This window comes from Acanthaster planci, linkage group LG10 (assembly GCF_054643075.1).
Source record: "Acanthaster planci isolate LZ-2023a linkage group LG10, COTS_SCS, whole genome shotgun sequence".
NCBI classification, from domain to species: domain Eukaryota; kingdom Metazoa; phylum Echinodermata; class Asteroidea; order Valvatida; family Acanthasteridae; genus Acanthaster; species Acanthaster planci.
The window spans coordinates 12,412,696-12,433,348 of NC_141786.1; positions in this window are offsets into that span (position 1 = coordinate 12,412,696).

Genomic DNA, 20,653 nt, shown 5'->3' on the forward strand with positions numbered 1-20,653 from the left:
CATGTACATTAAAACATAAATACATGTATTTGTCCCCCAACAAATATGGAACAATGCTGCCACTAGCCTGTTAGCTCTCTCTAGACCTGACAGTAACTCAAGCAACACTGCGTAAAAAACGTAGCATAAGTATTCATGTAGCGTAGACCTTCGTAGGTTTTTTGTTAGATCGGGCAAAAACGCCAACAATCAAACGAGTGGTTCTCCAGTTGTCAGAATACCACACACTCATTTTATTCAGCCGTTCTTCTTCAACGACCTTTTCCAGACTACTAACATGTATACAGTGTTTTCGTTATACAGCACAATTACAACCACTCAATTTTGGCAGTGGCCCAACTGAGTTTCCCAGGCGCGTCAATTCTTATTGTTTTGCACCCGGCCGCAACCGCAAAATAGGTGTTCAATTACAGGCGTGTTTCCGGAGCCACAGCACGACCCCAAAAACACAATAGAGTTCACAGAGTTCATGATTCACAGTCAATACAGGGCTCCGGCGGTGCATGCTCCGGCAGAGTCCTCAGCGCCACTTCCATCCACAGTTTGCATGTATATGATTTTGTGAATGGCATGGTACCATGTTAAAACAGAAGACACCAGGAAAATCGCCATTCTTCCTAGGTAAGTTCATAAAATTTAACTTTTTTCTGTTTTATATCAGGGTTTGCCTTAAGGTGAACACGTGCAAAAAAAGAAGATAAAAGGATGTTCAACCAAAGTACAAAATGAACTCATAAAAACCTGTCCTTGTACTTTGTGCTGTAAATTTAGACTCATTCCGGTGTTCAGAAACTTACCTCCATTTCATTTTGCGAAGTTGTGTTACCTGCTTCATAACGGGGGGCAGCACTTGTTGGAGGTTTGCAGTGAAGTCGTGTGCCTCAAAACAGACGAACACTACGGTGTTTCGTGTTGAGTTAGGATGTTGTACATTCACAATTTGAAAGCACATCTTAAGAGTGGTGCCTCCAAAATCCCCGCCTACTTTGACCCAAATTTCATTTTCGGGGATGAAGCTGTGCCAAATTAGGGACTGGTGTCCTGGAAAAAAAGGCAATGTGTTGATCACTTTCTGTCACTTTATCTGTATGTGAAGGTGTAGCAATTTTTTATTGAGTAATATTACATTAACTGTATAATACCTTTCCAAAAATTATTTTTTTGCAAGTTTCTACTGCTTTATTAAAAGAATTCTTGCTAACCCTTCCCAATAATATTGGTCCAATTACATTGCTTTTAAAATTTCTTATTAGATGGATTCACACCTGTCATGCCTGTCGAGATAGTCTAGAACCATGGAAGACACATCCTTCACTTTTACACAGGGTACCTCCTTTGTCTCCATGCCATTTGTTCCAGTTGCTCTGCTTGATTTGAACAACAGTGGAGCCATTGTGCCAGTGATGTTGTCCTTCAGGAGCTCTGTCTGCTGACCCCTCATTGCCCTTTCAGATGGAATGGACACACCCATCTGTCCTAAGTACCTGTGTAAATTTTTCATTGAAGCCTCATTTGCAGTTTCAGATTAATTTTATTTTTTAGAGTGGTTTAGTCCCCTGCAAACTGCATTTTACTTTATTTTTATCTGTTTCTTTAAGAAGATAATTATAATTGAAATAAGAAATTTATCTAAAAATGCAAAACTGCAGTAGGTACGGTGTGGTGTAGTTAAAGTATTTTACACATACATCACATTCACAAGAGCAAAGCCATGACTGCAAGTTTGCCCTTGACTAATTTTGTATACATGTATCATAATTAAAGTATTGGGAATTCCCGTCGCCCGAACATTGTACCAGACAGGTATGATGGGAAGGTTGTTTGGAATGAGTATTTCAGGCATTTTGAATCATGTCGTGTGGTGAATGGCTGGAGTGACCAGCAGGCCGCACAGTATTTGTCTGCAAGCCTGCAAGGGAGTGCACTGAGGTTGATTGTCGATAGTGCACCGGTAGAGAAAGGGCACACCTACCGTGAGCTGGTGAAGCTACTTGAGCGGAGGTTTGGTCATTGTCGTCAGGCAGAGAACTTTCTGGTAGATCTGCGTCACCGTAGGCAGGCACCTACGAAGGCCTATCCTGAGATACAGGAGGAGGCCACGGATAGGCTTGCCAAGAATCATTTTGTGGATGCAGTGGAGAGTCAGACAGTCCGGGAGGGTATTCACCGTGCCCGCCCGAAAAGTCTAGACGAGGCTGTAAGGGCAGCGGTAGAAACCGAGAACTTTGAGAAAGTCGAGGAGCAGAGGAGGCAAGATCGCAAACCTACAAAGTTTGCTAGGGCTCTCGACCGTGGTTCAGAGGAGAGACTGGAAGAAATGGGACATGCCATTGAAAAACGGGTTTGTTCCATGGTTGAATCTCTGTTTTCGGAGTGGGCGAAACAGAAGCGTAGTGGAGACACTGAGGGCGATATTCCTCATGGAAAGAGTGCCTAAGGCTTCTAAAAAGGAGAAAGGCGAACCCAAGTGTTTCAATTGTGGTGAAACGGGTTATTTCCGGCGGGCCTGCAAGGAGCCCAGAAGGAAACAAGGTTCCAAGCAGGGAAACGCCGTCCAGCCGACCGGCGGGCCCGCGGGCAGACTGGGAATTTCACAGGGCCCACAAAGGGTGAAGGCTGTAGGGAATCCAAGGGTAGAATTGGAGACCCAGTAGCAGTTCCATACCCCATGACTGGGGAGAAGGCGAAGTATGGTTTGTTTGTCGATGGGGGTGGATACGGAATACCGACTGTAGGTTCCTCATAGACACAGGGTCGTCAGACACTGTTGTGAGTAGTTCGGTGTATCACAGGATTCCGAGGGAACAGAGGCCAACTTTGCAAACCGAGAGTTTTGAAATTGAGCAGGTAGACGGCAGCCTGTTGGCAGCGGTGGGTGCTGCCTGGGTGGAGATACAGATTGGAAAATCTGTGGCTGCTGTGAAGGTGATTTTTGCTGACATGCCATATTCAGGAATTTTGGGTATGAATTTCCTGTTGTCTACGGGTGCAAGTTTGGATCTACAGACTCTGTAACTGAGGTTGAATGGTGAGCAAATTCAGTGCACTACTAGTTCTGGTGAGCCGTTTGTGGGGAGGGTGGTTGTCACTGAGACGAAAGTGATTCCCTCTGGCCATGAGGCCTGTAGTGCCAGGTGCCATTCGTAGGGTTGTGTGTGAGGTTGTTCCGGGGCCAGTGCTCATTGAACCTGTAGAGGGTGGTGGTGAGTTGGCACAGCGAGGTTTTGATTCTTGCGAGGTCGTTGGTTGAGAGTGATCAGGAGGTACTGCCGCTGCGAGTGCTTAACCCTAACAGGGAGAAGCGAGTTGTGCGGCAAGGGTACCACTATAGGAATTGTCTCTCAGGTGGAGATTGACCAAGGTCAGAGCACCCTTTCTGGAGGAAGGGAAGCCGATCAGGAACTTCCGGAGCATCTTCAGGACTTGTTCGAAAGCAGTGTTGAAGTTTCTGAGGGAGGAAGACCATCATATGGTAGAAAGATGTCTTTCTGGATTATCAAGATGTGTTTTCTCGGGACGATAGAGATATTGGTCGGACAGATGTTGTGAGGCACAGCATCAACACGAATGATGCAAAGCCAGTCAAAGAACGACTGAGGCGGTACCCGAAGGGGGACCAAGAAGAGATCATGAGGCAGGTGAGAGACCTGGAGGGCAGAGGTTTGATTGAGCCATCGGACAGCCCGTGGGCTGCTAATGTTGTCTTGGTTAGGAAGAAGGATGGGGCGAGGAGGCTGTGTGTCGACTACAGGGGTTTGAATGCACGAACCATAAAAGATGCATACCCGGTCCCTCGCATAGATGAGACATTGGGAGCGAGTTGGGCGGCTCTCGGTGGTTTTTCGACACTCGATTTGGCCTCCGGCTTATTGGCAGGTTGCCCTTGACGAGGACGCCGGCCAGAAGTCAAGCTTGTTGTGCGCAACGGGTTGTATAGGTGGAAGTATATGCCATTTGGCCTATGCAACGCCCCGGCGACTTTTGAGAGGCTAATGGACAAGGTGATGGCAGGTCTCCAATGGGAGATTCTCTTGATCTATCTTGATGATGTAATTGTCTTCGGGAAGACCATGGAAGAAGAGATACGGCGTCTCAGGGTGGTGTTCGAGCGGCTGCGCAAAGCTGGACTTAAATTGAAGCCCAGTAAGTGCAGTCTGTTCCAGCGGTCTGTGAAGTACCTCGGCCATATTGTGTCCGCCGAAGGGGTGGCGACCGATGCTGAGAAGGTATCAGCGGTGGCTGATTGGCCGGTTCCAAAATGTGTCAAGGAAGTAAGGAACTTCATAGGGCTTGCTTCCTATTACCGGAAGTTCATTCAGGGGTTCGCGGAGATCGCATCTCCGTTGAATGAACTGACGAGTAAGTCACGTGAGTTCCTGTGGACGGATAAATGCCAACGTGCATTTGAAGAGTTGAAACAGCGACTGCAGTCGAGCCCGATTCTGGCTTATCCGTTGGGCGATTGGGTGACTACGTCTTGGATACAGATGCGAGTGGTGATGGGATAGGGGCAAGTGCTATCCCAGGTCCAAGATGGAGAGGAGAAAGTGGTGGCCTATGCCAGTCGAAAGCTGAGCAAGGCTGAGAGAAACTACTGTGTGACCAGGCGAGAATTATTGGCTGTAGTAGTTTATCTCAAACACTTCAGACAGTATCTGTACGGCCTCGTAAGAATTACAGTGAGGACGGATCATGCAGCTCTGAGGTGGTTGCTCAACTTCAAAGGACCCAGAGGGCCAGCTTGCGAGGTGGCTACAAGTGGTGTCTGAGTATGATGTGACAGTTCAGCATAGGCCCTGGTCGCAAACATGGCCATGCTGATTGCTTGTCCCGTAGGCAGTGCAAGCAGTGTGGACGTGGTGGAGACCCTGGTAAGGTGTTTGGAACTGTTGAGGCTGGGGAGGGTTCTGTTGACCCAAAAGAGTCCGTAACAGAAGTCTCAGAGGTCGTTGGGTCAGCAGTAAGAGGCATTCTTGCCAAGCCTGGTGTATCCCAGGAGGATGTAAAGAATGCCCCAAATGGCAGATCCTTGCTTCAAGTGGCTGATCGAGTTGAAAGAAAGTGGAAGCGGTTGGCCAGATTGGGTTTGAGGGTCTCGCACACTTCCAAGACCCGCAAGACCCTGTGGTCTATGTGGGTCAGTTGGAGGTGCGCAACCGGTTATTGAGTCGAAGGTGGGAGTCCGACGATGGAAAGTCAATTCGTTGGCAGTTGGTACTACCAGAGGAGTACCGCAGGGATGTGGTCAATGAGTTGCATGGGTGGTAGTGCTGGGTGGTCATTTGGGGCTGAGGAAAACACTGGCCAAGGTGAAGTTGCGTTACTACTGGCCAGGATATGACTGCCGACGTGAGATCACACCTTCGCTGTTGTGAATTGTGTCAGAGGCGAAAGTCGCCATCGAAAAGGAGAGTTGCTCCTTTACAGCAGTACCGGGTGGGTGCCCCTGTTGAAAGGGTGGCCCTGGACTTGCTGGGTCCCACTGCCCCGGAGTGACAGTGGAAACGTCTGGGTTCTTGTTGTGGGTGACTATTGCTCCAAGTGGATGAGGCATTCCCGCTTCCTGATGCAAAGGCGGAGACGGTTTGCAGCAAAGTTCGTTTCTGAGTTTGTGTGTCGTTTTGGCGTTCCCCAGGAACTTCACTCAGACAAGGGGACAAATTTCGAGTCTGCAGTTTTTTGCAGCGATGTGCCGACTTCTTGGGATTTAGGGAAGACTCGGACGACGGCATATAATCCGAGGTCCGACGGCATGGTTGAACGTTTTAATAAAACGTTGGTGAACATTGTCTCCATGTTGATCGAACCAAAGAGGAAGCAAGGAGGGATTGGGGATGAATGCCTGCCCTTTGCAACCTTTGCATACCGTTGTAGTCCACAAGAATCTACTGGCGAGACGCCTAACATGATGATGTTAGGGCGGGAGGTGATGTTACCAGTTGACCTGATGGTAGAGTGTGGTGAAATTGAGGAGGCTGTCGAGACTGATTTTGCTTTGTGGGTTGCGACAAAGGTTGCAGGAGGCTCATAGCCGGGCCAGCGAGTGCCTCAAACAGAGTATCCGTCGGCAGAAGCGGAACTACGACCACAAGGTTTCAGGAGGGGGCCTGGAAGAGGGCCGGTTTGTCTGGTTGTTTGATTGTTCCAGGAAGAGGGGCGTGTCGCCCAAACTACAGCTCCGCTGGAGTGGGCCGTACTTAGTCGTAAGAAGTTGTAAGAGGTCACCTACCGGATTCAGTTAAAGAGGGGAAGTAAACCATTTATTGTTCACGCAGATAGGTTAAAACCCTATTGTGGAGACAAGCCGCAGCCGTGGGTGTACCAGCCAGGTACAGTGACAGAAAATTCAGGGGGTGATGCACCTGAGATTGCTGAAGTCCAATCCGCAGCAGGTGACAAAGAGGAACCTGGTGGTGAGGAATCAATGTTGATTCTGGAAACTAGCCAGGAGGAACCCGAGGTGACTGGTAGTGAGCCTCAGGTTGAAGTTAGGGAAGCTGAGGTCCCTAGGAGGTATCCTAGGCGGGAGCATAGGCCTCCCAGTGAGATATCATTAGAACCAAATGTCGGTTGAATTGTTTACACAGGCCCAGAGCATTGGTAAGGAAGGGTTCAGGGAGAGGCAACAGTCCACCAGCGTGCCGGCGGCTCTTGGTAAGCCTCCAGAAGAGGTTGCAGGTGATCCACAGCCTGATCTACGGGGGTCTGCAACGTCACCGGGCGGCTGCCGGTACGCCCGAGGAAGACAGAGGGGAGTCACTACTAGCCCTGGATGAGCCGATCCTTTCCCTGGTCGCCTACGCCCATTTCCCCCCTGGTCGCTCTTTCACCTGCCCACCCACCCCTGAGCGGTAAGCCAAGAGGGATGCTTGCCGCCAATCTTGATGATCCTGTTCCGGGGTCTCCAGCATCAATGCCTTCTCTGAGTGTGCCAGCGATGCTGAAGCGGAAGATCCAGTCATGGAGCAGGCAACGCAGACGACAACAGAGCCACAGAGGAAGAAGATGAAAATTGCCCTCATTGAAGAACGACACTTCAAGTTCGTCTATCTAGATGGCCAGGTCGTGCGACGGGGAGGAAAGCGTCCAGGTGTACAACAAGCCCTTCGCTGCTGACCAGTTCAAGCTGGACCAAGCCGACTAAAACGTCGCTCCTACCGCTGAAACCCTCATTGGGAAAGGCAATGAAAACGTAAATAATAGTTTGTAAATTTCTTAATTGAACCTTGATTGCTTATAACTGTTTATTACTCCTTTTATAACTGGTTTTGTAACCTTTTGCTTGAGCCAAAGAGAAGAAAAATATATTTAGTTTCACATGGTTATACATTAATGTACTTTTAACCTCATGTATTCCAAAAGCAAAATTGGAGTCTTTGCAATTCCAGTAAACCTCATGTATTCGGGATATTAAAATTAGATAAGTCAACCTCATGGACCCCAAAATTATAATTGTATAAGTAAACCTCTCCACGATGTACCGCTAGGTTTATTAGAATGTATAAAAGACTTAAGGGTCCACACTGTTTCTTTATTGATTTATTTAAGCTGTTTCAGGCCGGGACGGCCTAAGCTTAGCTGGGTCCTGTGTGGCGAAACAGTCTGGACTGACGCAAAATTAGTAATACATGTCTGGTTCCCTGACGCGCGGCGCATCCATTGGCGCGTAGTCAGTAATTTGGTAGTTAGTTCGTCTCCAGACGTCGTGGTAGAAGCATCGCAGTGCAGATAGAGCGAAACGCTAATTCAGCCTCACACACAGCCGGCGGGTTGTGCAGCGCAGTGTTCGGCGATCTGTCGAGGGCAGCGAACGGTGAGACCTCAGAATATTTGTTAGCAAGCTATCACTTATAATAAGTGGGATTGAGTGTCAGTATTGGTGGCTGTAGGGTTGAGCAAGAGTGGTGTGAGACGTTTTAGGCCTGTGTGGCTTGTGCAACAGTGTTCTCACTACGTGGGATTTGGTTGCTGGAAGCCTGTCGGCCTGGTCGCATGTGGTCACACTGAGGTTCACTCAGAGCTCCGTAACCTAAGCCGAAGCTTGCATGTCTTGGGTTTGCTACGAGGTTACTCCTATGTTTATTGGGCTAGTGTGTGCAGTTGCATGACATTGTTACTGTTGATCATACTAGGTGCCACAGTGAGGGTTATTGTCGCTGTGGGTTACTTGTGGTAATACACAAGGGCTATTACACAGTCTTTATGCTTATGTTCCATGATCACTTGCATAAATTGATTGCTGTGTTGAGGTTTATTAATCACAGACCTGGATGCACAGTTGAAGCTTATACATGTACTGTGAGGTTGACTTGGGACAATAAAACAGTTGTTGTTGTTGCTCTCTAAGACACTATGTGTACTGAGGTTTATTGAGATTTACCTGACTTGGTAGATTGGTAGCCACGTTGATTGTCATTCCTTTAGGGTTGTATATTTCCAACAAACGGACAGGCCTAGAGTCCTCCGTTCGTGACATAATCCCCCCTTGTGTGTACATAGCCGCTCATGTGCATGTGAGGTTTATTAATAATTTTGTGGGATTGCCCCGCCCGCTGTTGGAGGGTACTTCGGTGTTCGTCCGACCGGCGGGCGACGGCGAGTGTCGACGCCACAATATACATGGTATAGGCATAGCACAAATACACATTGCCAGGACTGTGGAACATGGTGGCCAATCTTTGCAGTGCACGTTTTGGACAGGTTGACATGTCTGAACTTGACCAGCAGCGCACATTTCATGCATGGTGATTGGCCAGTGTGTTGCAACTCTTGGAGGCATCCTATTGTAAAATGCTTGCATCGTGCATTGTCCATTTTAGGTGGTGCTACCAACTCTGCATATGTCACTGGGAATATTCAAGAAGTTATACACATGTTGGAGGAAAGATGTCACTGGATAGATGTGGAACTCTTTGCACTCTGCGTTGAGCACACTGAGGAAAGTGACAGTCCCCCAGAACACAACTTCCACCAGAGGATACAAGAAGAATATGCTCACCAGCAAAAGGTCAAAGATAGAAAAAAAAAGCAAACTGGAAGAGCTGGAGGAGCTTGAAGAAGAATTACCTTTGTACGTTCTACAGAAAGATCTTCAAACAGTTGATCCTGTCTTCAAAGACATGGCAAACCGTGCATTCACACTGCGCCTTGAACTCCAGGAACTGGTGAGTTTTTGTAGGCCTGTGTGTCGTCTCATTCTTAGCATCATCCTATAAAAACAATTGTGTTAACAACCAATTCATGTTTTATTTTAAAGGAAAACACCCAAGTCAGTCTCCCAGTAGGAGCAGGCCCTATTGTTGGAAGCCTGGACGATGTCCTGAAACAGCATAACGTGGAGCGGCAGGCCTACCACGGCAGAGCATTTGTTGGAAATCATGTCCACAAATGTCATGTATGTTTAATTAAATTTATGATTATAAAAATTATAAGCATGATCATGAGTGCGGGACTAGTTGGCTGACCAAACATTCTTGAAGATTGAACCTCCATACACTGACTCCTTTATTTCTCAAATGTGAACTTCTTATTGCATAAAATGCACTTTTTCTGGCAGCTGAATGTCATCCAAGCCCTAACAGGAGCACCGAGAAAAGTCCTTCAAGCGCAAGACAACTGTGACTACATATCTATTTCTTGACATCAGAAGCTTATCCGTGATGCTTGCAAGACTAGAAGCCAGCTTCCACGAAGTGTTGATGAACTTTGCTGATGCCTATCACGGGATAATACCACAGCAGACCAATCGACGAGGAGGACCTGAAAAGGATTGGTAAGCAAATGAAAAGACCAGCTGTGTGACCAATGTTTACATGTTATCAATTGACATGCATGCAAGACCAGCTGAAACGCCTCCTCACTACAATGGAACCGCATCACATCAGCACCACCCCAGAAATCCAGGGCAGCATGATTACAAACCGCATGAGGAATGAACACCTGCATCCTGCAAATCAAATGAAATAAAAGCCCTTACAAATGAAATATTTGTAGTCAGTCAGCTCTGATCACTCTACATGTATAATTTATTACTTGTCATATGTTACATACACTGTACATTGCAACTTGTAGACCTTATTTGTTCATGTAGCTGCATATTCTATACCTCATGTCCACTTCTATCCTTTACACAAATTTATTTTAACTCTTCTGTCATACAAGTACATGTAGTTTTGAGCATGTATTCAAGTCCTATGAGCATAGAGCTAGGATGCTACGAGTATGAAGATTTATTCCTTACAGGCCTACGTTTAGTACATGTAGGCCTACTAACAACTACATGTACAATAACTAAGGTCAAGAGATAGATACTGCCTGCATTTTATTAAACGTCACTAGACTACTCCCCTGTTTAGAGGTCAATGTGGTGTTCGTGTGACCTTTAGAGTTAGTATACACAATGAAAACGCTACTTGTACATGCAGACCTGTTGATTGGTTGATGCATGGTTGGATGAGTTGAAGTGTAGGCCTAGGCGTACTGTTGCTAGGCCCCTTACTTATTAGGCCTACTAACATTTATACATTGACATACAAATTAGTGCCTAATGTTACCAATGTAAATACACAGATATTGATTGGGGGATTCAGACTTTTAACAATGCCAAATTGATACTAATGATAGCCTAAATTAGGCTAAGGTTTGGAAAATTTATGTTTTTCCACGAAGTAAATGTCCAACTAGACTTGGGCAGGTGATGCCGTGTTCTACCTCCGTGGTCGTATGCATCACTGCTACATGTGTCCCACATAAACACTTCAACATGTGATCATGTGATGTACGTTAGGTTATGAACGGTGAGTGTAGGCCTACACAACATGCACAATGTATTTGCACCATGGCATGTGTTTTTACTGACTGACTGAATTTCCTCCATGTTTTGTACATAGGGCCTAACATAGACATGATAGATGTGCATAATGTCATGAATGTGAACTTTGTACTTCATCAGTATGTACATGATGTATAGATATACAAGTAGAGGCTAATGTAAATGAATGTACGATGTATGTAATTATGTAGTCTGGGCACGGACAGATGGAGGCACCTCCCGCACCCTGGTGTACTGCATACTGATTGACATGCTGACATGAACACCTACACCGTACATGTACATCGTGCCGCCACGCCTTGCTCGCTGCTCCTCGTGTGGTGAAATACGCCCTTTCAAATTGAGGCCAAATAAGAAAATCTACCGATGGCCTCAGCTTTAAACTTACATGAGAAGACGAGGAAAAGCTGACTGTCATCGTTTCTCAGAGAAAAACTTAGGTTTAACAGGGAAAACAAGATTTTGGCGTGGCTATTTTGTCACGTGCGCGACACGAACGAAACTCGCTGGAATTTTTCGCTCTATGTAATCTGGGTTTCAAAGCTGCTAAAAATTATTCATGAAAGAAATTTGAACTAATTTAAATAAAGTTTCATGTTTTTAAAAACAAATATGAATATTGATTATACTGTTTCCAGGCCTTATTAACCAATCAGGATAGTGAAAGGAATAGACTGTGTTCACAACGGTTACACAAGGTCACCACAGGCCAACTCCCCAACGAAAGTGGATCGTGCATGACGTCTCAAGCGCACTGGCATTGTAATCAAGAGAGGAGCGTAATTAAATTATGTCAAAAAAAGCCGTGCTGGGAGGCAATCTCAACTGAGGGGAATACAATCCACCCGCTCTGCCCTCTCCGCTCCTCAGACTGATGTCATCCTCCTCTAATTGATGTATTAAGTACTGCCACACGCAGGGGGTGACACTTCTTAGAGGTACGAGCCAGTTAGGGAAACGCCTTGAGATTAGTGTATGTCAGACAGCGCGTTTTCGATGCCTTCTTTTCGCTGGGTGCCGGTTTCCAAAGGGGGTGATTGGACGTGGCTATAACCGGTGTTCTCTGAAGGAACGCCTTATTTTGGTGCTTTATGGGGACCATCGTATCTGCACCCTCCAGTATTATCTTGGCCTTTTCAATTACGGCCTTTTTAAATAGGGCTTGTTCAGTACAATCAATCGTTCATTTGGACATTCGGCCCAAGGAAAGGCGTATCCGCTGGTACCTTGCGTTACTTCCCCTACGTGAACGCATAGGTCCCCAAGACTGTTTGCCAACTAGCTCTTACCTGCGTTACTTTGCCCGATGAGGGCCATACAATTAAGTTTAGCCAATCTCTTATCGACAACACGCAATACATCCATGGTAAGTAGTTCAACAGGTATGTCTTGCCAATTACACCAATCGGTCACATACTTGGCACTCTCTTCTACTGTCAACCATTCATTCGCATGGGGGTGTGCCGAGTCCCACCGTTCCGACTCTTTCAGTGTACTATCTATAATGCTGTGCGTATTCAAGCTCTGAGCTTTCTTGAACCTCTCGTGCCAATTACTGGCAAAGTACATCTTTTCTAATCTACTCGTCACTGCCTGAGATTCATATTTCATCACTCTGTAAATAAAATCGTTACTCAAGCGGGGCATGTATTTACTCAGGAGGTGCGCAAGTAATTGCAGGTCGGTCATTTGGTCTAACCCTTCCGGTATCGGTGCCCTGGTGGAGTCCTCCCTTTTGGGTTTCCACCCCTCGCGTTCCACCTCCTTTCTGCGTGCCACATCCTCTATCTCTTGCACGCTCGGTTCTATTTTGTACAGGCCCAGTCTTTCAGATAAACCGCTTGGGCATGTTCTTGGCCACTTTAACTCGGGGGGTACACTTAGGTACGCAATTATGCTCGCTGGATGTTTTACCGTCCGACAAGACAGTTCCATGCACAGATTCTTTAGCGTCTTAGACAGTGTTTTCAGACGGTAGTTGTCCTCTTGGGACGACATGGTACTCACCAACAGGTGATAGTGCATACCAATTATCTTGCATGGGGTACCGCCCAATTTTGGGTCATGCTCGCATAATTGCCATTGGTAATCACCGAGCGTCTGACGTACAATTCTGCGCACCACCATAAGTTCACAGTCCGAGTGAGGATCAATTCTACTTATTATCGCACTTAAATGAAAAACAGTCTGGTATCTGTTTCGATCTCTTGCATATGTCTCTATGCCGTTCTCTTGGCTATCGTGGTGCTGACTCAACACAGGGGTTCTCTGGTGATCTAATCTTGCTCGCAATTGTGCTTGTGCCATCTTGAAATCTTAATAGAAATGACGTTATCGACTAAAGTAATTCCCGTTTTTGATAGTTAGTCGGTGCCATCTTGAATTTTGTCGCTTTGCATTTTGGGTATTCACCATATTATAGTATGAGGTTCCTCTTTCGGGGCGATTAAGTCGATAAGTTGACTAATCTAAGTCATAGGGTCATGACCTCTGACCTGCACGTCTGACGTCATCACCCTTATCCCTAATCATGCACAAATGAATGATCATAGAGAAAGTACACACTTCCGGTACTACTGACCTTTGACACGGTAGCTATGTGTTGTGTACAAACTGGGTCTCTGATCCGGAGCGACGAGGTCCTCACAGTACGGCGGCCATAATGCGAATGACGGTTCCACGTGCTGCTCCCTTTTATAAGTATCGGGTTGTTTTGTTCTTAAGCCAACGCACACGCCCGCGTGACGCTCATTTGCATATGCCTCCGAAGCACCTTTTTTCAACCAACATCTGGCCTCGATCATCGTTTTGAAAAAGCAAAAGCTCTTTTCTCAAACAAAGACGACGTTTTGAGAAATGAGGATCCGAAAAAAGGAAAAAAATCCCAAAAGTGGGACGATAGAGGGGCGCCCTTCGATTTCTTCAGGGCTTGTAATGAATTTGACGACCGGAGATACGTCACAATAGGTATTATGACGTCACAATGGACTTATATTAGTAAACTTATAGACTTAGTCTACTCGGAAGAGGAACATCATACAATATTGAGAATTCACACATTTTCAATTCCATGTCTTTTATTGCGCAAAAAAATTTAAGATGGCGTCAACTAACACATAATGAAAATGCGAACTAATTTAGTTGAAATGTTACTATAAATAGATATTACCTTATTTGGTCATTTTGTATAATTTCCTTATTTGGTCATATTAAAATCCAATATAGCGACAACTGCTTTATTTCCAGTTTTCTTTCGTTGTTAGTCGAAATGTTACGAAAAATAGATTCCCCTGTTTGCAAAATAATGTCCACTGTGATATCCCCTCCTCTGTCTCTATGCATATCAATCTCGTGCGGTTCTTCGTCTCTGGGATCCTCGTCCATCGGAGGTGCAATAAAAATGTCCACTTTGAAGCTGTTGCTCTCTCCCAGTCTGTTTCTCTTTACACTCTTTAGCCGTCCTCTCTGTTCCTGCTGGCTAACACGCTCCCACACGCGTCTGTCTCCGTCTTCGAAAACATAAAGTTGTTGACCTGGCAGGCCGGCCACACCAGATAGTCGAGGGAATTCTTGTTGAGCTCTCTTCTGCGCACCATCGTGGTTCCCGCCAGTTGTTGATCCGACGCCGGAATCACTCCATACATGGTTCTCTGACCACTGGCGTCTAATTGGTAGACGGCAATTTTATCAGGACTCCCGGACTCCCCTTCAAGGGGACCCATCGGTCCCCTGAAGCTGGCCAGCCCCTTGCCCTGAAATTCTCGATCGTCCAATCTTCTTCGTCGGCGGGTTTTGCGTACAGCAGCCCCGAATTGGCTCTCCCCGGTATCCATGTCGTGTGCAGTTTGTAATTTGGCACAAAGTTGCTCAGTGCGTCTCCGTACGGCTGTGCTGTCTTAAGCGTTCTCTGGCTGAATTCGTCCACGTCTGTTGCTTTTAAAGCCGTCTCCATTTGCATAAACTTCTTTGGCAGTGCCGTCGGCCGATAGCTGGGGTTTGGATTAGCCCACTTGTGCGTGAGGGGTTCTCCAGTGCTGTGATTGAAATAGTTTGTTTCCGCGTCGTAAGTTGACGATTTCCCACTTTTCAATTTGCCCCAGTTGAGCCTCATCTATGTTTTTCAGCGTATGTTCGTATATGTAATTCTTGACGTACATGTCTACGTCCTTTGTAACCAGGGGCAATTTCATCTGTGCGCGTCTCAATAATTCCGACGCTCGGAAATTCAAATTTGGTTGTTCGTTGTCTGCAAGTATCTGTCGGTGATTTCCTCCCCACCAATCGTCCTGCGTTTATAAACACCTCGTAGTGATTTAGGTGGATCAGGAAATTCGTCACTTGTTTTATGGCTCCACCCACCGAAGTTACTTCATCAATCATCGGCACAATGTCGTGTATGGTAAGTCCCTGTTCTACTATCCGCCAGGCACCGTGTAACATGTTTAGCATTCGAAACTGATGCCGAGTCATGCTGGCTCGCAGGTATTGGTAGGGGATCGAGTGCATTCCGTGGTTGAGCACCCATTTTTCTACGCTCTTGGAGATTCCTTCGTTTCGGATGACCTCGGGGTAGTGAGTAAAAGTCTTTTCATAGTGCTGAATTCCAGGTCCAGATCCTCCAGCACCGCTATTGTGCTGATTAGGATCATCTCCAGCACCCTGTTCTCGGTTTCCAGGTGCTTTGGCCTCCGAGTCAGCTATCTCTTCTTCCTCCAATCGGGGTCGTTTAATGGGCGGTCCCGGTCCTGGTTTCGTTCCTCCTCCCGTCGGTTGAAGAGGTGGCGGATCCGGCGCCGTAGGTCTCTCAGTCAGTTCTCTGGCTGTGTCCTGGGGCTCATCAGGAGTCTCTGCTGGCACGACCGGTGCATGTGGCGGTTCCACTTCTTCTTTGCTCTCTCCTCTTCTGACCGCCTCCTCTCTATCTCTGGCTTTTTGGTTCGCCTTCACTCAGGTCGGGGGGTGGCGGTCGAGATGGGATGGGCACGTGTTCTTCGGACCCCGTTTCCTCAGGTGGTATCACTTCGTCTTCTACCGGATGTGCGTCATCGGTATAGAATGTTCTAAAGGTCAGAGGTCTCTTCGGGTCTCCCTCGTCCCAGTACGTTTTGGCCAGTTCTGACTCCACGACGTATTGAATTCTTCGAGTTCGTCCCGTAGATTAAGTGCCAGTCTGTCGCAGTCCCACGCAATGTACTCGTAACCCCTCTTGGGATGCGTGCGCGTGTCTAATCGGAATATATATTCCCCCCACATACTCTCTCCATGGCGTCCGTCATTTCTCCCGGTAAATAGGATATCTCCGTGTCCACTTGACCTGTCTGTACCGTGTTGGTACCCGTTCCGTAGTGCGGATTGCATATACTGCATTGGTAATCGTTGATAAACAGTCTGTTGCGTTGCACGTAGTGCGGTCTGCATTGACCGTCCAGGTAGCACACGGGTATCCTGATGCCGTCGTTGAGCGGCCATCTTGCGCCCATCTCTCTATCCCAATCGTCCATTACTGGATCGTCGTTTAGCTGCGGTACGTTTATTATGTCCTTGCAATACACGATAAGCCCCGGTCCTCCACCGTTGGTAAGAGGTTGTCATTTACGTAAAAATGCGCACGTTCTATCGAAGGCATGATATCAAAATGTTCTCGTACAGTCTCGTACACTTCCTCTCTCTCACTGTCCTCTCTTTGATCCAAGACCATCCCGACACCTAATGGGTACTCTTTAGCACGTACCTAAGGGTACCCCCCCCCCGAGTTAGAGTGGCAGAGAACATGCCCAAGCGTTTTTTCTGAAAGATTGGGCCTTGTACAGAATAGAACCGAGCGTGCAAGAGATAGAAGATATGGCACGCAGAAAGGCAGTGGAACGCGAGGGGTGGAAACCCAAAAGGGACGATCAACGATTTGTGTGAACATGGTTTGTAAGAAATTATTTTCCAATGAAACTGATTTAAAAACTCAAGGAAATCTTAGCAATACAGTCTGCATGTAGCTTGTATTTTCTTCAGAGTAATCACCATGCTTGTCTTCCTTGTGAGCAGTACATCATGTTGCCACCAAGCAACAAAGACATTCTGCTCCCTGTCGGAGGAAACCACAGTGCTTGGAGTGGTCAAACAGCATCATGAAGAAGTTACTGATAACATAAAAGTACTGTGCGGAACTGGGTCCGTCCCTTGGACAGGAGGTTACGTCAATTTCCTTCCAAAAGATTAAAACATCCACCATCCTGTCTCTCCCTTAACTCGATGGGGTGGAGCTGTGTTGGTTAGTATGGTAAAATTCCATCCTTCAACTATTCCAACTACCACGAAAACTGTTGCCTAAATTTTCTTGACACTGTCCGAAAAGAAACATATTCTCCCAGTAATGGTGTTCATTATTATAAATACAGTATGCGCTGTTCAATCCTCAAAGAGTATTTTCAGACAGTGCCGACAATCAAAGCCTCCTGTGTATCACAGTTTCATATTTGTGCTGCCCTCAAGAATTTGCCAGGATTGAGCGCCAGATGGCAGCCAATCGAGACATACGGCCGATTCAGTTGTCCAATTCCCCATTTGGGGGATTCTTTGCAGTTCTTCTGGAGTCCTCTTCCGTAACTGCGAGTTTCCTTTATAATGAAAGTCTATTTTGAGACTATCTGGATCAAAGTTTAAGGCTAGAAACGTCAGCTTATATGTATTGTTTTGCATAAGGCAAGTTTTGCCTCTCGTAAAGTTTCATGCTTAAGGTATATGTACATGTAGTTGGCCTTGCCTTTATATAAATACTAGTATGTCTGAGTATTTCAATTAACTTTCCGACTGCTAATTATTCAGTTACTGTATACACTATGCCTTTGATGTATTCAACGTTAGCAGCTTAGCCTTACGCCTTTAGAGACAACGCTTTAAGTTTTCGTATGTACATGATAGAGATGTAGTACCCTGAAGTCCCTTGTGCACGTGGACCTTTAGTCCTCAGGCACCAGAGGCGTTTGTTACATTACAATATACCAATCCAGTAAGCTTGGCCCTTAGACATGTTGACCAATCAGAGCCACATACCCAATTGCTTAATGTCATCAGTCCGCCATGATGGTTATCAACCTGCCATATGGTTAGCACTACACATGCATCAAATTGTGCAAACGTACAACACAATTCCCTCATTGATATATGATCAATGCTCACTGATATGACAGGAAAGCTGTAACTACATATTTCAATCGTGTTTAACTGATCCAGGTGAGGTGGACAGTGGCTGGACGCTAGCATCCTTGATGGCAGGACGGCGAGACCCACTGGTAGCCAAAGGGATGATGGAAGACTGGACGGGTACCACTGGAGGTATCACAGACTTCTGGCGCTGTACCGGCGGCGGGGAATGGAAATCTCTTACGATTCTCCGCTCCACACTGCCAGGTTCAAGACTCACCATGTCGATACTCCGGCCAGGGGTTCGCGGGGTACCAAAGGATCGGGCTGGTCCTCAATTATAACTGGCTGACTTGCCCTCTGGATGCCACCATGTACGGACTGCCAATGACGGTCCAGGTCGTGCTTCCTCACGAAGGAATGGGAGCAGTAGGGGCAGCTCAACTTGTCCTTGCGCCGATGCTGCTCATCTATGTGGCGTCGCAGGCTTGACTGAGATGAGAACTCCTTTCTGCACTCTGCGCATTGGTTGTACTTTCTGGGGCTCCTTCGGTCCATTGGGGAACGGCTTCGGTCCATACTTAGCCTGCAGTCAACAGAACAAAACGTAACAGGGAAACTGAGCATTACAAACACCAATCGCCAAATCTATCGGGAGGCCTTCGCCTCCTCTTCACGGAAACTGGTTGATCGTTACTGTTGGCACTTGGCGGAGAGGCTTGTTCCTGGTCTGATGGTGGTTCTGTAACGGACGCTGAGGGACCTGGACTGTCTGACCTGGACTGTCTGGTACTATCGTCATTTCTAGCCTCATCCGGGCTGGCTTCAACTGTCCCCTTCCTCTGTGTCGGTTTTCTCGTTATGGGACTCTTGCACGTCCTGGTCGCTCATTAACAAGGACTCGTCGGATTATTGCATCGGCTCAGCGGAGGTTGAGTTTGTCTCTCGATGGAACCAGGAGTGGGTCCACTTCGCCATGGGAATGGTTTTAGCAAGTTTGTATGGACCACCTTCGGTTTATGCCTTGGACCCTTCTGCACCCTAACCACGACATCGCTAGGACTTCTGTGATAATGTAGGGACCATTAAACTTCGGTTGCAGTTTTGGGGACACTCCCACCCGCCGTGCGTGAACCCTCATCATGACTGGCCGCACCAACGCTATAGTCCTCATTCATCACTTTATGGTCATAGTGTCGAAGTTGGTAGGACGCAGCTTTCTGAGATGCTTCCTTGCCATCTCATGGGCCATTTTCAGCCTCTGTGCTAAGTCAGCTACATAATCTGGCGCTGCTATCGACTCCCCAGTCAAGACGGAGCCGCAAATGACGTCAATCGGGAGCTCCACTTTGCGTCAAACACCATAAAGTTTGGTGACGTCTCTGTGCTTTCATGGGGCGATGCTCGATAGGCCATCATAATGGCGGGCACGTGGAGATACCAGTCTCTCTGGTTTTCAGACGTGTACGACGACAGCATAACTTTGAGCGTCCTATTAAACCTTTCTACTTGCCCGTCACTTGCAGGTGGTAGGGGGTTGTCCTCGTCTCGTCGATCCCAAGAAGCCGACATGTTTCCTGAAACAACTCACTTTCAAACTGCCTGCCTTGGTCGCTGTGGAGAAGCCTTGGCGTGCCAAACCGACTGATGAATTGATTGACAAGAACGTCTGCGACCACTTCTGCATTGACTAAAGCTACCGGATAGGCCTCGGTCCATTTTGTGAAATAGTCGGTAATCACAATAATGTAGCGATTACCAGCTGTAGACACGGGGAATGGGCCTGTAATGTTGATTGCCACCCTCTCCAAGGGAACCCCAAAGATCTGTTGGTTGAGTGGTTGCCACTGGTGTCTTACTTGGAGCCTTTTGTTTGGCACATTCGAGGCATTCCCGAGCCCAATCTCGCACTGAGCCTCGCATCTTCGGCCAATAGAACCGGGATCTGACCTTCTCGTGTAACTTTGTGATTCCAAGGTGTCCTCCCGTGGGGGGAATTATGCAGCTGGTGGAGAACTTCCCCTTGCATGGCACTGGGAACAACGAGTAGGTACCGAACCTCACTTCCAGGATCGTCCTCCCACCTGCGATACAACACCCCGTCCCTGAGATGCAACTGCTTCCAGGCTCCCCAAAGTGTTTTAAGTGCTGTCCCCTCTGATGAAACCTCCTCCCATACTGGCCGGACACCTGCCGCCTCTAGCCAATGAATCACTTTGCCCAGGACTGGGTCTTTCCTCTGTCGCTCGCGTATCTCTGTCCTCGTCACACCTTCCACCCAGTTAGCCTGCTTTGCACTAACTGCCTGACAGCTAGCTTCTTCTTCACCACACAAACCTGGGTAGTGCCGGTTGACTCCATCGGAGGCACTTGAGCCTTTATCTCATCCTCTGAGCTGTCGGCATAATGGCACTGGTTACAGGGAATCCTGGACATTGCGTCAGCGTTGGTGTGACAGCGTCCCGGACGGTGTTCAATTTCGAAATCAAACTCCGCCAATAACTGCAGCCATCTGGCCACTTGGCCAACTGGATTTCGGAACCCGAACAACCACTTGAGAGCCCCGTGGTCAGTACGCAGCTTGAACCTGCGGCCATACAAATATGGTCTGAAATATCTGACGAAATGGACGACTGCAAGCATCTGTTTTCTGGTTACACAGTAATTTCTTTCAGCTTTCGTCAG